Raw genomic sequence first — 17,493 nt, forward strand, 5'->3', positions numbered from 1 at the left:
AGAGTGTGGTCCCCGGGCATCACGTCGTCCCGCATCCCCCGGCCGGCAGCGGCCCGACCGCGCCCCCCGCCCCCGGGCGGTGCCCCGCCCTGCCCAGCCTGGCCCCGCAGAGGCTGTGGCCCCTACCTCGGCGGCGGCCGGGGTTTGGCCGGGGCTCCACGGAGGCTCGACACGGCAGGCTGGCGGCGGGGAGGCTGGTACTCACCTTGCGGCGCCGCACGCTTGGCCGCCTTTGTATGCAAACACCCAGCCCGCCTCGCGCTCCTGGTCTGCGCGGCCCGGCCCCCGGGGGCGGGGCGAGCGGGGCGGCGCAAGGGGCCTCACGAGACTCGAGCCACTCGGCTGCTTTCAGGGCCCGCCCGGCACCAGGCGGCAGAGCCTCCCTCGCAGGAAGTGCCGGGGCAGCCCGCCCCCTCCTTCCTCGCCTACCTTAGAGCTCTTTACTGAGATGCAGAAGGAAGACGGAAGATGCGGGCTCGGAAGGAAATGCGAGCGCACTTCTGGCCACTCTAAGACTGGGATTTTTTCCAGCCAACCCAGACATGTCGGGAAGGGGAAGGCTTCTGGTGCTCGTTGAAGAAGCCGGCTGGCTCTAGGTAGAAGTTTAGGGTCATCTGCTATCTTTCTCTGCTATCCCCATTATTTCCACTGCATCTAAACAAGTCCAGACTCTGCAGGGAGAATTTGTTTCCAACAAGCAATGAGGAGAAGACACTAGATCACGTTTCAGTATAAACTGAGCTGGATTCACGAAAGCCCTCTGCCCTGCTGATCCTGCCCTGGCTGGAGTCCCCCTGGGAGGGCCCTTGCTGTGCGGTCTGCAACCAAGCAGTCACCCAGCTGTGACTCAGCCAGGACAGCTGAGGTGATCCCCTGGGCCAATCCCTGGACCTGCCGCTTTCAGCCCAACTCGGAAGAGGAGAAGGAAACCACCGGGATGCGATGCGTAAACTTGCTCCAGCCTCTGGAGGAGGAAGGAGGGAGGAGTGATGCCAGAGCAAAGCGATGCAAGCACCCTCGATCCTAAAAAGACTCAGACTCGGTTTCACTATCTGGAAAATCGGAGACAGATCCACTTTGAGGATGGAAATGGCCATCACGTGAAATACATGGACTTTGCTAACTTGAAAGATTTTGAAGTTCTAGAACCGTATACATTAAGGAGTGGTGATTCCCAGGATCTGTTCAGTGCTTAGCCCAGCTGTGATACAGAGACTGTCCGGCTTGCCCAGCCTCAAGACCCTGCAGGCTGCTGACCTTCCTCCTAGGAGGGACACCTAGAGAAGGCTGATGATGTGTAAGGCTAAACAATTACAACTCCTCGATTGTCAGAACTCTTCTCTACATAGAAAAGCGACGAGAATGATCTAAGCCGCCCTATTCCAGCTGGAAATCTCCATCCTTCTATCCAGTGACAATAACAATCCTGGGAATTCTGAAGTTTTCCAGATTAACTACCTACACAATTGAAAGGGCTCTGCAAGGGGGAGGGGAGACAGGAGGGTGACCTCTTGCCCCTCTTCACCTGAGTCTCATGAAACAATACAGGTGGGTGTGCAATTGACTCATCTCCTGACATTGACAACAGTGGTTAGTTAGGTAAATGCCCAGGGCAGAAAGGATACCAGAGAAAGAACAATGAATTTCCCCCAGAGGGCTATACTTTATCTCTGGTGCCTGACTTGGTCTCCTAGGGAGGGAGGGAATCTCAGTAGGATGCAAGGCCAGGGTTTGGCTGGAGGCCTTCAGCACAGGCACTCCCTTGCTCGAGGCCTCAAGAATCAGATGGGAACCAGGGACCACCCAGTGCTGCCCGCCCCCTTGGAGGGCAGGGCACAGAGCAGTGTGGAAATCCACCAGAGGCGGAGTGGGTCCCAATCCAGCAGGGTGCCCGTGGGCGGGCTAACCAAAGCGAGTTTCTTGGGGGAAGAGGCAGGTATGAGAGGTCCTGGGTTCCACAGGAGGAGGAGGGAGGGTACACCAGGGGGAGGGAATGCTTGGAACCAAAGCACAGAGGGCCCACCCCCAAATTAGGGGGAGGATCATAGATGAGGGCTGAAGCATCCAAGAGGGCAAAAGAAGTCGCAGGGAGATTAAGGGGAGCGGCTGACAATTGGCCACAGCTTGAAGGCCACACCACCCTAATTCACCCTAACAGATACATTAATTAGACAGCACAGTGCACCCTCCCCTGGGCCACGCGCTGGGCAGAGTCCAAGACTCATGGGACTCAGGCACACCGTGCAGCAGGGAAGCAAGGAGAGCCCCCAGCCTCAGGGCAGAGGGAGACGCAGGTCCCCCACTGGCCGGCGGGCCACACTGCCTGGCATGGAGAGCAGTCACCACCCCCGCAAGCCCCAGCCCCGTCTGTCTCCCCGCCTTCATTCAGTACTTATGTGTTGAGTGCCGCCCTGTGCCCATGCTGAGCGCTGGGGGCTCCAGCGGGGACCAGGCCAGTCGCGGCGTCTGTCCTCCGTTGAGTGTTCGGTTGGGGGCAGTAATGTCGGTCGATGGCACAGATACACATAAAAATTGTGACCCTATTCAGTGCCACCATGAACTGACCGGTTGGACATGGCTGCGGGACTTGACCTGCCCGGCCCCAGAGGAAGAGGGGCAGGCGCTAACGTGCACTGCTCTAGGCCGGGTGTGCCGGAGCAGACCTGGCACCTGCGGGGCTTGAAGGAAGACACCCCCCGCCCCGGCCCTGCACCGCTGGCCTCTGATGGGGGAGGGGGAGCACGCCAAGTCCCTTGACCGCCCCGGCAGTGGCTCCCCGCCTGCGTCCCGGTGATCAAGCGGGGCTGGGACATCCTTTCTCCCCTGGCCGCATGGGGGAGATTCCTAAAGAGTCAGGTGAGGACAAGAAATACATTTTTGCTAAGAAACTACATCGTTCTGTCTTCCTCCTCCACAGCCAGGCCTGCAGGACCCAGGTCTCTATGAAGCAGCCCTCACACCTCGGAAGGTATGTCCTTTGGTGTATACGTCACACACACCAAATGTCTGAGTTTCGCTCTATAGCCTTCCTCCCTCCCTGTTTTTACCCCAGCCTTGTAGTGAACAAGTGTCTCTCCTTTGCCAGGCCCGGGACTGACAGTCACTCTGTTTGGTCTGCGACAGGCATTTGCCAATGAGAACAGACATGTAGCACGGCAGAGCAGGGTCCTGCTGGATTCTGGAGAAGGTTGGGAGGTGAAGGGAAGAGGAGAGATGAGGTGGCAGGAGTGAGGCCACTTAGGGAACCTGGGACAGTGACTGGTGACTGGTATGTTAATCATTGGCAAGGCCATACTAGATGAATCTACCTGAGAAGAAAACATATTTGGAATTCAACTGGGAAATGCATCTGCTACGGACTAAATGTTTATATCCCCCCCAAATTTATATGTTGAAGCCCTAACTCCCAGTGTGATGGCATTTGGGATGGGGAGGGAATTAGGCTTGTAGATGAAATCATGAAGGTGGAGCCCCACCAGAAACCTGGACGCCAAAGCTAAACATAGTGGTCCAGCCTCTGACCTCACTGAGGGAAGCTGGCTACAGGATAAAATCAGCTTCCTGCAAGAAGACACTGTGCAACCCGTTACAGGCCGTGGGCTCAGGGCCAGCCCCAAGGTCATTGCTCAGCTACTAGAATTTTCAGCTGATAGACCTTTGTTTGCACCCAGTTAAGATAAAATCTTCAATGCTAACTGATATAATCCTTTGTCATCTCTAAACAAACAATTAAAAAAGGAGAAGGGACAGGATTTGCCAACAAATTCTCATATCTGTAAACATGCAGCATTTAAACTCGCCAATAGCCAGGCACATTGGCATCTGCTCGTTGCCTGGAGCCTAACTAAACACAACTTCTTTAATCGTTGACCTAGAACCTGGGGTTGGTTGAGGAAAGTCACTCTATACTCAAGGACTTCAAGTCATCGCTCTCATCATCTCTTGTTCTGAGAATAAGTAAAATTATTCCGAATTGGACATTCTCACCCACCCCTAACACGGTAAAGCAGTGTTTACCACGAAAACTTCTCACATATTAGAATCACCTGGGGAACTGCTAAAACTCTGGATGCCCAGACCAGCCACGAAAACTTCTCACATATTAGAATCACCTGGGTAACTGTTAAAACTCTCGATGCCCAGACCAGCATTCACATCAACTAACCACAGTCTCTGGAGGCAGGACCCAGGCATCGGTACACTGCAGAACTCCCCATGAGATTCAAGTGCACAGTCACGTTTACAACCCAGTGTTCTCCGAGTCCACTTCCCTTCATCCTGTACCCTGGCCGGCTGGCCTTCCCTCTCTCAAAGCCCACCATCTCCTCTCCCAGCACCCTGTGCCAAGGGTCAACATGTCATTTATGTTCCTTCTAAATGTCCTTATAACAGAACCCATACAAGACAACTCAAGTAGAGTGAGTGAGTGTGAGTGTGTGTGTGTGTGTGTGTGTGTGTGTGTGGAGCATGATACATTGAAAGGGGCCAGGGATTCCAGCAATGGGCCTTGAACTGTGGCAGATTTCTCTCTGTCCCTCACTGTCTTTCCACTTGCTTAGCTCTGCCCCCTTCCCCTCTCCCAGCTGCTTCCTCTGCTTCCTCTCCAGGGTTGCCTCCTACACACAGCTCACCAGGTAGCTCTTTCCTTCACATGACCACCTACCTCAGTTCCCCTAACCCCAAAATTTCAAGGGAGAAATTGTATTGACTCGGGTCATCTCCCAACCTACAGTACAAAGTCGCAGGTCACTAACATGATAGGAATGACTACCTTTGCTTGTCCATCCCTGGTCCAGTGCTCCCCAGTTCTGCTCGTATCCCCTTTTCCATCACCTCGCGTACCCCAGACACAGTGTTCGACACTGTAGGAGAGCGAGCCTTGAGCCAGACGTGGCACCTTCCTTCAAGGCCTCCGTAAGTCTGTCAAACATCCGAGCCTTGATGTCAGGGGGAACTGAGGGAGGAAGAGAAGCAGGTGCTATGGAAGAGCGGAGAAGACCGGATCAAGCCTGATGGGAGACGCCAGGGCGAGGGGCTCCACGCTGGGCTCTGATCCCAGCTTCACCTCTTGCTAGTTATGTGATCTTGACCTCTCTGACCCTCAGTTTCCTTTTCTACTGAACTGGGGTGAAATATGTCTCACGGGCTGTTTGATAAATGATCTAAAGTACTTAGTGCGATGCCTGGCACGATATACATGGCCCACTCTGGTGAGTTTTACAATAGTAATGATAATTACTACTACTACTATTGTTATTATTTAGTTTGAACACTTAGAAGCCTGATACGGAACACAGTATCACGTTTTGGGCCTTCAGGTTGGGGAAGACTCCTGACCGATGAAGTGTGAGTGGGAGGAGATATTTCAGGCCGAAGGACCAGCACGTGGAAAGGCCCCATGAAGGCATGTGGGAAAGTGGGGAGCTCGTGCCCTGTGGCTCAAATGTGGCGTGGACTCCCCAGTTTGAATGCAAGAATGAATTCATCCCCGTCTCTCTTCCATGGTGTCCAGTGCATGCTGGGCCCCCAGGGAGGTCTCAGAGGAGACGCTGAATGACTGCTGAATTGATCGGCTAGGTTTAGTTAGCCTGGGAGAGGGATTAACCACTCCGGAGACTTAAAGTCAATTTCCTGGATTTTAAAGCACACGTTCCTTTGTGCTTAGGAGGACTAAATTCAATTTTCCCTTAACCCAAAGCAGAACATTAACATCACACCTGAGCAAAATGACGTGCACCTACGAGGAGCATCAAAGATGATGGAACGTCCACATCGCCTCCTCTGGCACCCATGGGAACGCTGCCTCAGTAAACCTCTGGCCTCTCTCTCCACCCTTCGTCCCTTCCGTTCTGAGGAAGGAAGTACGGAGCTGTGACTCAACTGCTCCTTTCTGGTGTGACGGTCAGCACAAACCAAGACAAGATTCCATCTTCCCTGGTGCGACAAGGGAAAGAGGTTGCCTGCCCCTCCCCTCTCTCCTTAGCACGTTTACTACTGGACACTTACTATACATTCTTTCTCTGCCCCTTTGAGAGTAAATCTTAAAAAGTAAATCTTTCTAAAAGCTAAATAAGCCTCTGGGCACCTGTACAACTCAGAAATATTCCTAGCACCTGGCAGCCACCTCTCAGAAATGTAAACAGAAAGGTGCCCCCCCCCCGCCCCCTGTCTCCCAGCGTCCCTGGGAGGGCAGGCGCCTAACTTCGGCAGGTGTCCTGCCTCGCTCCACGGTGCAAAACTAGCTCTTGTTACAAAGGAACTAGAAGTTTCGTTTTTCCTTTGGATAAAGGCAATAAGCTAACACAGATGGCCACCCCGTTACCAGGTAAACCGTGTGTGACAAATGGTGCTGTCAGGTCCTCTTACTGAGGACTGGTTGTCGTTTAACCTGAGAACACATGTCAGCCTGCCTACATGAACATGTGAAATCCCTTCATGTCTTTGCAGTCTCTTATTGGACGGCCTGGTTTCATGCTTATTCGATAATTAAACGCATTTCTTTGTCATCTCCCTTTGTGGAGGTTTTCTGGGCTGGGTGGAGATTTTGATCTTTTTTCTTTTTTTTTAACATCTTTATTGGAGTATAATTGCTTTACAATGGTGTGTTAGTTTCTGCTGTATAACAAAGTGAATCAGCTATACATATACATATGTCCCCATATCTCCTCCTTGTTGCGTCTCCCTCCCTCCCACCCTCCCTATCCCACCCCTCTAGGTGGTCACAAAGCACCGAGCTGATCTCCCTGTGCTATGCGGCTGCTTCCCACTAGCTAGCTATTTTACGTTTGGTAGTGTATTGTGTCCCAGCACCGGCCTGGCTGTCCTCAGGACATAGCCTTCCTACCCCTTGGTTCCCCGAGCAGCACAGGGAAGCATGCGGTGTGCGGCAGCCAAGGTTAACTCACGAGAGAAGCTCTGCAAGCTGCTTCTGGTCACAGGTCATGTGGTTACTGCCGTCCATCCCTCATCCCGCAAGTTCTCTCTCAAAGCATGCTAGGAGTCCAGAGGATCCACGGAGAGAAAGCACACATTCACGAGTTCAATGTGGAAAAAATTAAGTCTTCTTTCACTAACTTCTAACTCACATTTAGTAGCGTTCCCTTCAATTATGAACGTAGGGTAACAACACACAATGGTAGCAACAGTTCCTGAGACCAACGCCACCAACTACAGATCACAAATATTTTCACAGCGCAACAAGTTGTTGACGACATTGAGAAATAGCCTAGACACTCATTACTACTTAAAAATGTTGGTCGTTATTCGATCTGCTGCTCAGGGACAGGGGAACCAAGGCAGCCAGACCTCGGAGAACCAAGGATGGGAGGCAGCCATTGGGACTTAGTCAGAACAACAGAGAACGTCTCCCTCTGCCACCCCACACCCCACAGGGAGAGGAAGAATAACAGGCAAAGGGACCCTCTGTGGGGCCCAGTGCAAAGGGAAGGTCTAAAGCTGAGAGTCAAGCAAGTATTTCTTGGGCAAACCACACCCTGAAACACAAGGTGTTCCCACAGGAATTTGAAGGGTTCAGTGCACTGAGGGTAACCATAGCAACAAGGAACCTCAAGCCCAGCCCAACTTCTACCCAGGTTAACTCCCACCCCCGCGCTAAGGGCCTGCCAGGAGGAAAAGTGGGTCCATTTCTAGAGATTAAAAGCAATTTGTCTAAGTTTCTACAGTTCTACCAGGATGTCCAGCTTTCAAGAAAAAACGAGGAGACACATGAATAGGCGAGATAACACGCTTCCAAGAGACAGTAACAATAAGAGATGAGATATGACACAGATGTTGGAATTATCTGACTTGCATTTTTTAAATTTGATGTATAGGGTAAAGTCTCTAATGTGTAAGGTACACAATATGCAAGATCAGATGAGTTCACTGGAGAGATGGAAACTATAAGAATCTAAGGAAAATGCTAGAAATGGAAAATACAGTAATGAAGATGAAGACTGTCTTCAGTGGGCTCGTTAATAGACTCAACATAGTGAGGAAAGAATCAGGGAAGCTGAAGTAAGGTGACCAGAAACAGCCAAACTGACACACAAAGAGTAAAAGGGAGGAGAAAAGAAAGAAATACACATCTGCAGTGGTGGGTCAATGTCAAACATTGTCTAGCATTCATGTAGCAAATGCCAGAAGAAGAGAGTGAGATAGCTAGGCAGAAGAAATCTTTAAAGAAATTATGGCCTAGAATTTTCCAAAATGAGTGAGAGACACCAAACCACAGATCCAAGAATCTCAAAGATCACCAAGCAACCATACACACACACGCACACACACACACACACACACACGCATGAACGTAGGCATATCATATTGAACCACTGAAAAGTAAGGAAAGAGAAAGTCTCAAAGGCAGCCTGAGAAAAGAAATTACACAGAGGAACAAGATATGAATTACAGCGTATTTCTCATCAGAAACCACGCAGGAGAGCCAGTGGAGAATCCTGGCAGACATGACCTTAACCAGGGGATGCAGGTTAACATCTTAGGTGATGCACAGTGACACCACGTGCCCCTGATGGAATGCACTGAGGAGGCGTGTCCCCTCTGTAACCGTCTTCCCAACAGTAGAACAACTTTATCTGATCCTGAAAAAACACCCACGTCGAGGGGACTTCCAGCAAAGTAACTGATGAGTACCCTTCAAAAGTGTCAACATAGTGAAAGACATGGCGAGACCAAGGAACTGTCACACACCGGAGGGGACTGAGGAGGCAGGACAACTCAATGCCATTGAGGATCCTGGACTCGATCCTGGAACAGAAAAAGTAATTGGCAGAAAAACTGGCGACATTTGAATAAATTCTGCAGCTTAGCTTGAGAAAAAATAGATGACTGGTTCGATATTGCCAAATGATTGGCAAAGACCCAAAGGCCCAAGGAGTTAGGGAGGAGTGCTGGGAGAGTTCTGGGTGGAAAAAGGTGCTACAGGCTGTGCTTAATTTACTTAAGCAGATGGGGTCTGATCCAGACCTTGAAGGATCATTGCATAACAAGCAGTGGAAATGAATAGAGAAGGGATTTTGCAGGGGTGGGAGGAAGGGCTGCAGGTAAATGTGGAAAGACAAGTTTATCGAAGTTTTGGCAGTGGGCAAGTCAGAAACGTGTTGGGGATTTGCCGTGCAGGTTATCAAAGAGCGAATATCCTCGTGGGTTTGTTGAGCAGTTAATATGGGCAAGTGGGCTGAGACCAGCACGTCATGGCCTCAAGTGCAGCCTCGTATTATAGTTGGTGTTTTTAACCACCTCGCTTTATGTCAAGCCCGTCCTTTGAGCGTGGCTGTCAAGTACTTGTCATCCCTATTATATTAGAGAGTACAGCTCTTTGGGAAGCTTAGATCTGAATTCACTGTGAATAAAGATAGCAGTAGATATTTTATATTTATGGTGAGAATTTCAACCAGCTCTTGATCCCTTTTTAATAAAAATTCTTTGAGTCACATTAACCATTAAAAAATATATAATACTTGGTTCTTTTTGGTTTATGAAATATCTCTGTTAACGCGAAAGTAAGTAATTTAGAATTACAATTAAAGTGAACATTCGCCTACTGCAAAAAGAATGGCACTGCAAATGATGCTTTAAACTGAAGGCCCTGGAGAACCACTAAAAGCTTATAAGCAGGGAGGGAAATGTTATGAAACCTCCATTTTATGGAAATGAATCTGGCCAGGGTGGGCTGGCCATGCGGGATGGCGGGAAGGCTGGGCGGCAGAAGACAGTAGAGGTAGGCGGCTTCTGCGATGGTCTAGGTATCCAGTTCCGGGGTCAAGCAATGATCAGGCCTCAGTTGTCATGGAGAACGGATGAAGGGACAGCACCTTTCCAAACTCCTCGGGTTTTCTCAAGTAACAACACTAATCCCCACACTGGCTCCGGGTGGGATAAGTCCTGCCCCACGTTGTGAAATGAGAGCCCTTAGAACTTCCCTGGAACTGAAATCCTTCTTGGATGTAAAAAACCAGATTTTTCATTTGTTTCTGCCATCATCCATTAAAGAAGGGCAAGAGACCAGGGAGAGAAAGTGATTCGGGAGCTGTGCTTGCCTGTTTCCCAGCTGGGACCCTGGTGTGGGTGTCTGTCCACACAAGCTGGCTGTTTGGAGAGGTCTGTGGCTACCACCATATCCCAACTCAGAAACATAACAAAACAAAGAAAGAAACCACTCTCTTAAATCCCAACGAAACTGCACCTCCTATAAATGCTTGTGTGCTGATATATTCATGACTAGCTGCTCTGGGCCTATACCAAGGGGAGGAGGAGGGAACCAGGAGGGGGTGGAGGGAAAAGGCAGAGTCACCTATTCACAGGGGTGCTGTGGGCTCTGCTTGGGTCCTGGTCTGCGAATCGAAGCTCCTGTCCCTATTGCTTCGTCCTTCTAATGAGAATTAGGCACCAACTTGCAGGACTCCCTGAAAATACTCTCAGTATCACATGCCTGCACGTACATCTAAATGGCATTTCCTTTGCATTTCCCATTAAGATAAAATATTGGAAAATATTTGTATAAATAATGCACCATGGTTTACCATTCTTCAAAGAACTCCACAAGAAGGCAATCCGTGACACCGAACAGATGAGGAAACCTGTGTAACACCCCAGAGCAAACCAATTCACAGAAGGTAGAATTGAGACCCCAAGAGTCTCGTGATAGGGCTCTAGTGTCCCCAGATCTCAGCCACTGATGCCATTCTTCTGTGGGTTCAGTGGCTGAGAAGCCAGCACGGGGGACGTTTGGACGTGTCGTGTGGGGATTGATGCCCCATTATGTCCACCCCCGCAAACCAGCCGTTTACCTTCACTGCCAGCAGAAATCCTCACCTTCCCCACTTGGAGGGCGTGTTGGCAGGACCCCATTCAACGTCCATTAATTTCATCTGGAGGTCGCTGCTCATGGGAACACTGGCCTCCTGGTTGATTTTCCTCTTTCTCCTAGCTTTCTAGTTCCCCTCAGCCCAGGCCACTGCTTACGGGCTGTTGTTAGGACACACGTGGCTGGCTCCCATCCCAGCCTTACCCTCCTCTCTCTTTCCTCCTTGATCTTGCCCCTCAACCTGCCTCGTCCACTGCCATTTTCTCTCCTTCTCCACTGTCCTTTCACCCGTGCCCTCTGCAAAGACTCCGGGAAAAGCTCATTGTTGGGTGGCAGGATTCTGATGACCCCACTGGGGTTATGATGTCAGCATTTGGTGATGCTCAGGGGAGGAGAGAGAGGGCTCAGTAAGGCTGCTGCGTGGAGCTGAACCTAGTCAACGCTGGGGCTGATCGAAAGCTTGGAGCACAATGTGACCAAATTCTTCCATGAAATCAGATTTTGCCTGGCTGAATTCTGAGTTATAAAAAGCTAACTAGAAGGGACTTTTCTGTCACTCTAACAAAGTGAGAAAACATTGAGAGAGGAATTAGCAGATCCATTTTTTATAGAACACGAAAATTTGGTGTTATCTACTAAGTATACTAGTAAGATATTTATATAATAGACCTTTTTGCAGAAAAAGCATCAATTCCAAGAAATTTAAACTATATAGGAACCCTTTGAAATGCCTAAGTCACGGACAAAAATGATGAGTAATTACAGGATACAGTTGTTTAAGTATTATCCATCAACTAAAAATATTTTTAAATGGTGATCAACTGGAAAGTTATTATACAGTTAGACTGGAATCCTTTGAAATATGACAATACTGCTACACAGCGTTAGACGTCTTTGCTCAGGTGTGACACTGTGAACTCAAACTTTTAGCTGAATCTCGAGGACCACCTTGCACCCAGTCTTTATATAGATGCTTAAGATTACAGTGGGATTGTTTTCTCACAAGCAATTTCTTTAGGCATGACCAGAATGCCTACCACCAGATGTTAAACATCAGAGTAGAAGGTAAAACTTGAAAATACTGGTTCACAAACCATGGGCCTTCTCATTCTTTGGGAAAATCCAGAGTTACAGCCAGAGTTGGTCTTCCAGATCTACACAACCCACTTACCCCTTCCCATGTCTTCTTCAGATGGTGCTTTTGAATCTTAATGGAAAAGTCGCGTCTGTAAGACCAATTCTTAACAAGGAAGAGAATTGTTCCTTTCGTCTCTAGCTCATCGTAGCTTGGATAGATTTGTGGTTAAGGCAGAGTCCTGAAAAGGACGTTCTAATGTGAAAAGGCTGAGCAGTAGGTCCCAGTAGCTGCGTGGGATTTGTACATTGCTCTGTTGACTTGTCACCATGCAACCCAGCACGTTTCAGGAAGTCACGTGCCAATCTAGCACATTCTGTCCTGTGTGAGAGAATGCCATTGGAAGCAGCAGTATCTAAGCTACCTACAAATCATTTCCACCAAATATGAGGCTCTTCTTGTAGTTTCTCCAGATCATGTCAACCCAGCCTTACCAAAGTTTGGAGGCTAAAAAACGTTAACTCGCTTCTTAAATTGTGATTCTCATCTTTAAAGTGTACAGTTTTCTACTGAGATATGAAGCCAGCATATGCATGGCCACAAGATTCCAGCCTCTGTGCCCCTCTGCCAGCCTCAGGAGAAGAAGATCCCGAACCTTCACACTTCCCCAAACCTGTGGTATTGGGCTGCACAGATAGACGACTGTTAGCCCGAAACAAAGGAAGTCATTTTTCCTGGCTTTCTCTGCAGGTCATGCCACACTCACAAAACCACGTTTGGTGCCACCTTCATACTTGAGCTCCGTAAGGATGGCACACGCCTCTCTGGAAGGAACGACCCACAACCTGAGAGGTGAGGTCAAACCACTCTCTAATAACAAAAGCTGTTCAACCTGCAAAAGAAAACCCACTGGGGGGGAACAGGAGATGGAAAAATGGTGGCCTAATGCGAGGATACGATCATATCTGCCTGCAGATTCCAAAGGATCTGAAGGATGAAAGTAGGTGGATTTGTGATCGTGATAAAAAGACCGAAGGAGACAGGTAAGGCGTGTACAGAGACCATCTGGGCTGCGTCTGGAGCCTGGGAGCTCCCAGCTGGATCCCCACTTGGAGCAGGGCTGTGGAGGGTTCTGAACGGGAGGCAGATCCAGAGTGAACTGCTGGATCTTTTGCATAACCAGTTTGAGAATTCTGGGCTTAGCCTCGCTGTGTCCCACCCGAGCAGCCCGCAGAGGAATGGTGGTCTGTGTAGAGGTGGGCAGGTCGGGCTCAAAATGCTGCCACCTGATTCTTCGGCTCCTGGAGTGAATTAGCTGCTCTCTACCTCCACCCCGCCCCCCAAAGAGGATGACCTGGTTCTAGGGAAGCTCTATGTTGGGTAAAACAGAGGTGAACGAGGCTTCTGCCCCAAGAGGAGAAAAGGGCCAGGGACACTCTGTCTAAAGGGATTCTGAGAGCAAGCTGGTTCCAAAAGCTAATTCTGAGTTTTAGATCTGCACCTGGTCCAGCGCTCAGGTTGCATCTGTAAGGTAACCCATGTCCCCAGAGGGAAAGTGGCCCTCCCCAAGCTCCACACTAAAGTTGATCTGGGGGACTTCCCTGGTGCAGGTGACATGGGTTCAAGCCCTGGTCCGGGAAGATCCCACATGCCGCAGAACAACTAACCCTGTGCACCACAACTACTGAGCCTGCACTCTAAAGCCTGCAACACAACTACTGAGCCCACATGCCACAACTACTGAGCCCACTCACCGCAACTACTGAAGCCCGCGAGCTTAGAGCCCGTGCTCCACAACAAGAGAAGCCCCTGCTCACCGCAGCTAGAGAAAGCCCACACACAGCAATGAAGACCCAACGCAGCAAGAAAAAAAAATTTTTTTTTAATTTCGTTAAAAAGCTTAAAAACAATAAATTTGACCTGGGTCTTGGCCACACTCTGTGATTTTTTTCCTCCCCAAACAGTAAGGACATTGGCCCAGTAATAAAATCCCACAGAACTTTCTGGAATCTGAGGTTTCCTGGGCAGGGTGTGGTTCTGGGGAACTGGAGACCTGGGTTCTGGTCTGTGTTCTGCCACTTATAAGACCCTAAAGATGTCGCCTCAGTCTCCACATCAGAAAGAGAGGAAGTGGGAATAGAGGACCGTCAGCTCTGGCCTGTCATCTACACATCTGTGCTGTGACTTCCTAGGTACAGACAGTCCTGCATCGTCACCCCTGCCCAAGCCCCCAAACACACATGCAGTGTGATGATACCTGTCAGTCCTGGGCCCATGACACCCCAGGGCATCTCCGTTCATTTCAGAGGACATTGAGGTAGTTTCAGAAGAAGAAATTAATGTGATTCCACTTTAATTTTAAACTATAACACCTGCACCCAATATTCTCCTCTCCTGTCTCCCTCCCCGGGGGATGTGTAAGTGAAGGTTTGGGCATCACTAACCTAACTACAGGAAATCCTGAGCAGAGTGGGGCATACTCAAGACAAAGAATCAGTTGAGGGTTTCTTGAATTTCCAGTGGGAGGCAGGGACTGGGGGCTGGCAGACAAAGATTTACCCCGGTCCCAACACTGCTCAGTTTCAGTTCTCTTCTGTCACTCTGTGCTCTGTAGCGTCGAACCCACCGCGGTACGACTGGCTCCCCTGATGCTCAGCTCAGCTGCAGTGTCCTCAGGAGACTCACAGACAGATGGATCAGCTAGAGAGCATCTGAATGGGAAACGGTTCTCTGACACACACACGTGCCCGCTTCTCCAGCATCAAACGTCTGACTGCGTGTCTGCTGTCCCGGCTGCTCTGGTTCCACTATTTCTCCACACAGTCTAAGCTCCAGCTGGGCTGGATCATTTTCCTGTCTTTGTGCTTGTCCTGTTGCCTTCTACCACCAGGCCTTTGCACCTGCTGTTCCCCCTGCATGGAATCCTCTCCCCTCTTCACCTGGTTAACCACTGCTCATTCTTCAACCTTAGTTCAAGCATCACTAACGTCCCCATGTATGTCAGTTCTCCCTGTTAGACACTCACACTGCTCTGCATATCTTCCATTCAATGTACTGAGCATAGTTTAAATGCTCCATCTGTGTGTGCAATTATTGTAAAATCTCTCCCCAGCAGACAGACTCTGCAGGAAGGAAAAGACCATTTCTGTCTAAATACCTAGCACCGTTTCTGGCACTTAGTAGGTGCTCAATAAATATTTTGAAATGTATGCATAATTATTATATAGGGGTCATAATGCCTGGTTGCAAATATATATATTCATCCTAATAAAAATAGACTAACTAGGGATGCACTGGTGTTACAGGTACCAGTGCCCTTATCATGAATGAGGCAGGAGGGAAGTCACAAAGGATGCACCCATCTATGCAACCAGCCACTTCTCTTTTTTACAATAAAATATTTTATTAAAGTCAATAAATCTAAAATATTACCATTACAACAGGTGATCAATATTAGAATTACTAGTGAAATATTTTACGTTCTTTTCTTTTATACTGTCTTTGAAATCCAGTATGTATTTTATACATGTAACACACTTAGGTCTGGACCAGCCACGTCTCAGCTGCTCGGGAGACACACGTGGCTGGTGGATACCGTACTGGAAAGCTCAGGTTTGACATGTCCTGAACCAGCCATTTCTGAGTGCTTACTCTGTGCTAGGTACAGTGGGGGGTTAACGATTAAGAGATGCCTCTGTCCTCAAAGAGCTCAAGATAAGTCGATACACGGTGTGTCCAGCAAGAGAAAACGAACACAAACAATTCAGAACAGGATGCCCGCTGGGGTGGGAGAAGGATTTGGTGAAAGGGAGGATTGGGAATACACACTAAAATGAGACGTTCATAGAACGTTTCTACCTATCACAAGTGAGAAAGGAGCCCTGGGACATCTCTATAAAACCTAAGCATTCACTGAACAGGGAATAATCATCCTCTGTAAGATTCTAATTAAATACATTATTGTTGGATTTGACTGTGCTGGTGCTTGGCACTAGTCCACCCGGGACGTGTACGGCAGAATGGGGCTATCGTGATTCAGGCTAAGAAACGCAATCGGCTGTAAGAGATATGCAGTGCATTTCTAGATAGGAACACAGTGAATGTCATCGGACACGCACAGAATAGCTCCATTAACAATGCTGAACAAGGAGGAAAATCCTGGGGCAGGGTAGCAGGTGAAGCAGAACAAACACGGGTGTGTTTTTTTTCCCTTTACTTCCAGACACTGCATCTCATTAAATTTCAAGGCAACTTCAGAACTTAAAAACTTACAACAGTGAAGAGAGAGAACAGGAGGGCCATCTTCTGTGGAAAAGACATCTAATCAAATTTGGAAGGTGAAAGCAAAGGGAAAGGTTGAGTAAAGAAAGAACGCAGAGCACAACGGCTTAATCTCCAAAATATACAAACAGCTCATACAACTCAATAACAAAAAAACAAACAACCCAATCGAAAAATGGGCAGAAGACTTTAATAGACATTTCTGCAAAGACGAAATACAGATGGCCAGTAGGCACATGAAAAGATGCTCAACATCACTAATTATTAGAAAAACGCCAATCAAAACTACCGTGAGGTACCACCTCATACCAGTCAGGATGGCCATCATTAAAAAGTCTACAAATAACAAATGCTGGAGAGGGTGTGGAGAAAAGGGAACCCTAGGGCTTCCTTGGTGGCTCAGTGGTTAAGAATCTGTCTGCCAAGGCAGGGGACACAGGTTTGAGCCCTGTTCTGGGAAGATCCCACATGCCACGGAGCAACTAAGCCCATGGGCCACAACTACTGAGCCTGCATTCTAGAGCCCGCGGGCCATAAATACTGAAGCCTGCGTGCATATGCTCTGCAACAAGAGAAGCCGCCGCAATGAGAAGACTGCTCACCGCAACGAAGAGTAGCCCCCGCTCGCCACAGCTAGAGAAAGACAGCGCAGCTATGAAGACCCAGCCCAGCCAAAAATAAATAATAAATAAACATAAATAAACATTAAAAAAAAGAAAAGAAAAGGGAACCCTTCTACACTGTTGGTGGGGATGTAAGTTGGTGCGGCCCCTATGGAAAACAGTCTGGAAGTTCCTCAGAAAGCTAAAAATAGAATTACCATATGATCCAGCAATCCCACTCCTGGGCACACTCCAGACAAAATTATAATTCAAAAGGATACGTGCACCGCTATGTTCATAGCAGCACTATTCACAATAGCCAAGTCATGGAAACAGCCATGGATGTCCATCGACAGATGAACGGATAGAGAAGATGTGGTACAGATATACAATGGAATACTACTCAGCCATGAAAAAGAATGAAATAATACCATTTGCAGCAACATGGATGCAACTAGAAATCATCATACTAAGTGAAGTAAGTCAGAAAGAGAAAGACAAATACCATATGGTATCACTTATATGTGGAATCTAAAATATGACACAAATGAACCTATCTACAAAACAGAAACAGACTCACGGACACAGAGAACAGACTTGTGGTTGCCAAGAGGTGGGGGGGCGGGGGGGGAGGGATGGACTGGGAGTTTGGGATTAGCAGATGCAAACTAGTATATATAGGATGGATAGACAACAAGGTCCTACTGTAGAGC

The 17,493-nt window shown here is 48.8% G+C and overlaps 1 protein-coding gene and 1 long non-coding RNA gene across 7 annotated transcripts in view; one reads left to right on the forward strand and one right to left on the reverse strand.

The window, feature by feature from the left end:
• Positions 1-354, reverse strand: part of LPIN1 (lipin 1) — a 68,452-nt gene extending 68,098 nt beyond the window's left edge. For 4 of the 6 annotated variants that reach the window (XM_030844587.2, XM_060309280.1, XM_030844586.2 and 1 more), the window contains exon 1: positions 127-256. The gene's annotated coding sequence lies outside the window, so the exon portion shown is untranslated. Of the gene's footprint in view, positions 1-126 lie in introns of all 6 variants that reach the window. The other 2 variants (XM_060309281.1, XM_030844588.2) reach the window with 2 other exon arrangements.
• On the forward strand, positions 164-6,486 carry LOC115846115 (uncharacterized). The gene is made up of 3 exons (XR_009566142.1): positions 164-1,548; positions 2,918-2,968; positions 5,702-6,486. It is a non-coding gene; the product is annotated as an uncharacterized lncRNA (long non-coding RNA).
• Positions 6,487-17,493: the final 11,007 nt, after the last annotated feature.

Source organism: Globicephala melas, chromosome 12 (assembly GCF_963455315.2).
Source record: "Globicephala melas chromosome 12, mGloMel1.2, whole genome shotgun sequence".
Lineage (NCBI taxonomy): Eukaryota > Metazoa > Chordata > Mammalia > Artiodactyla > Delphinidae > Globicephala > Globicephala melas.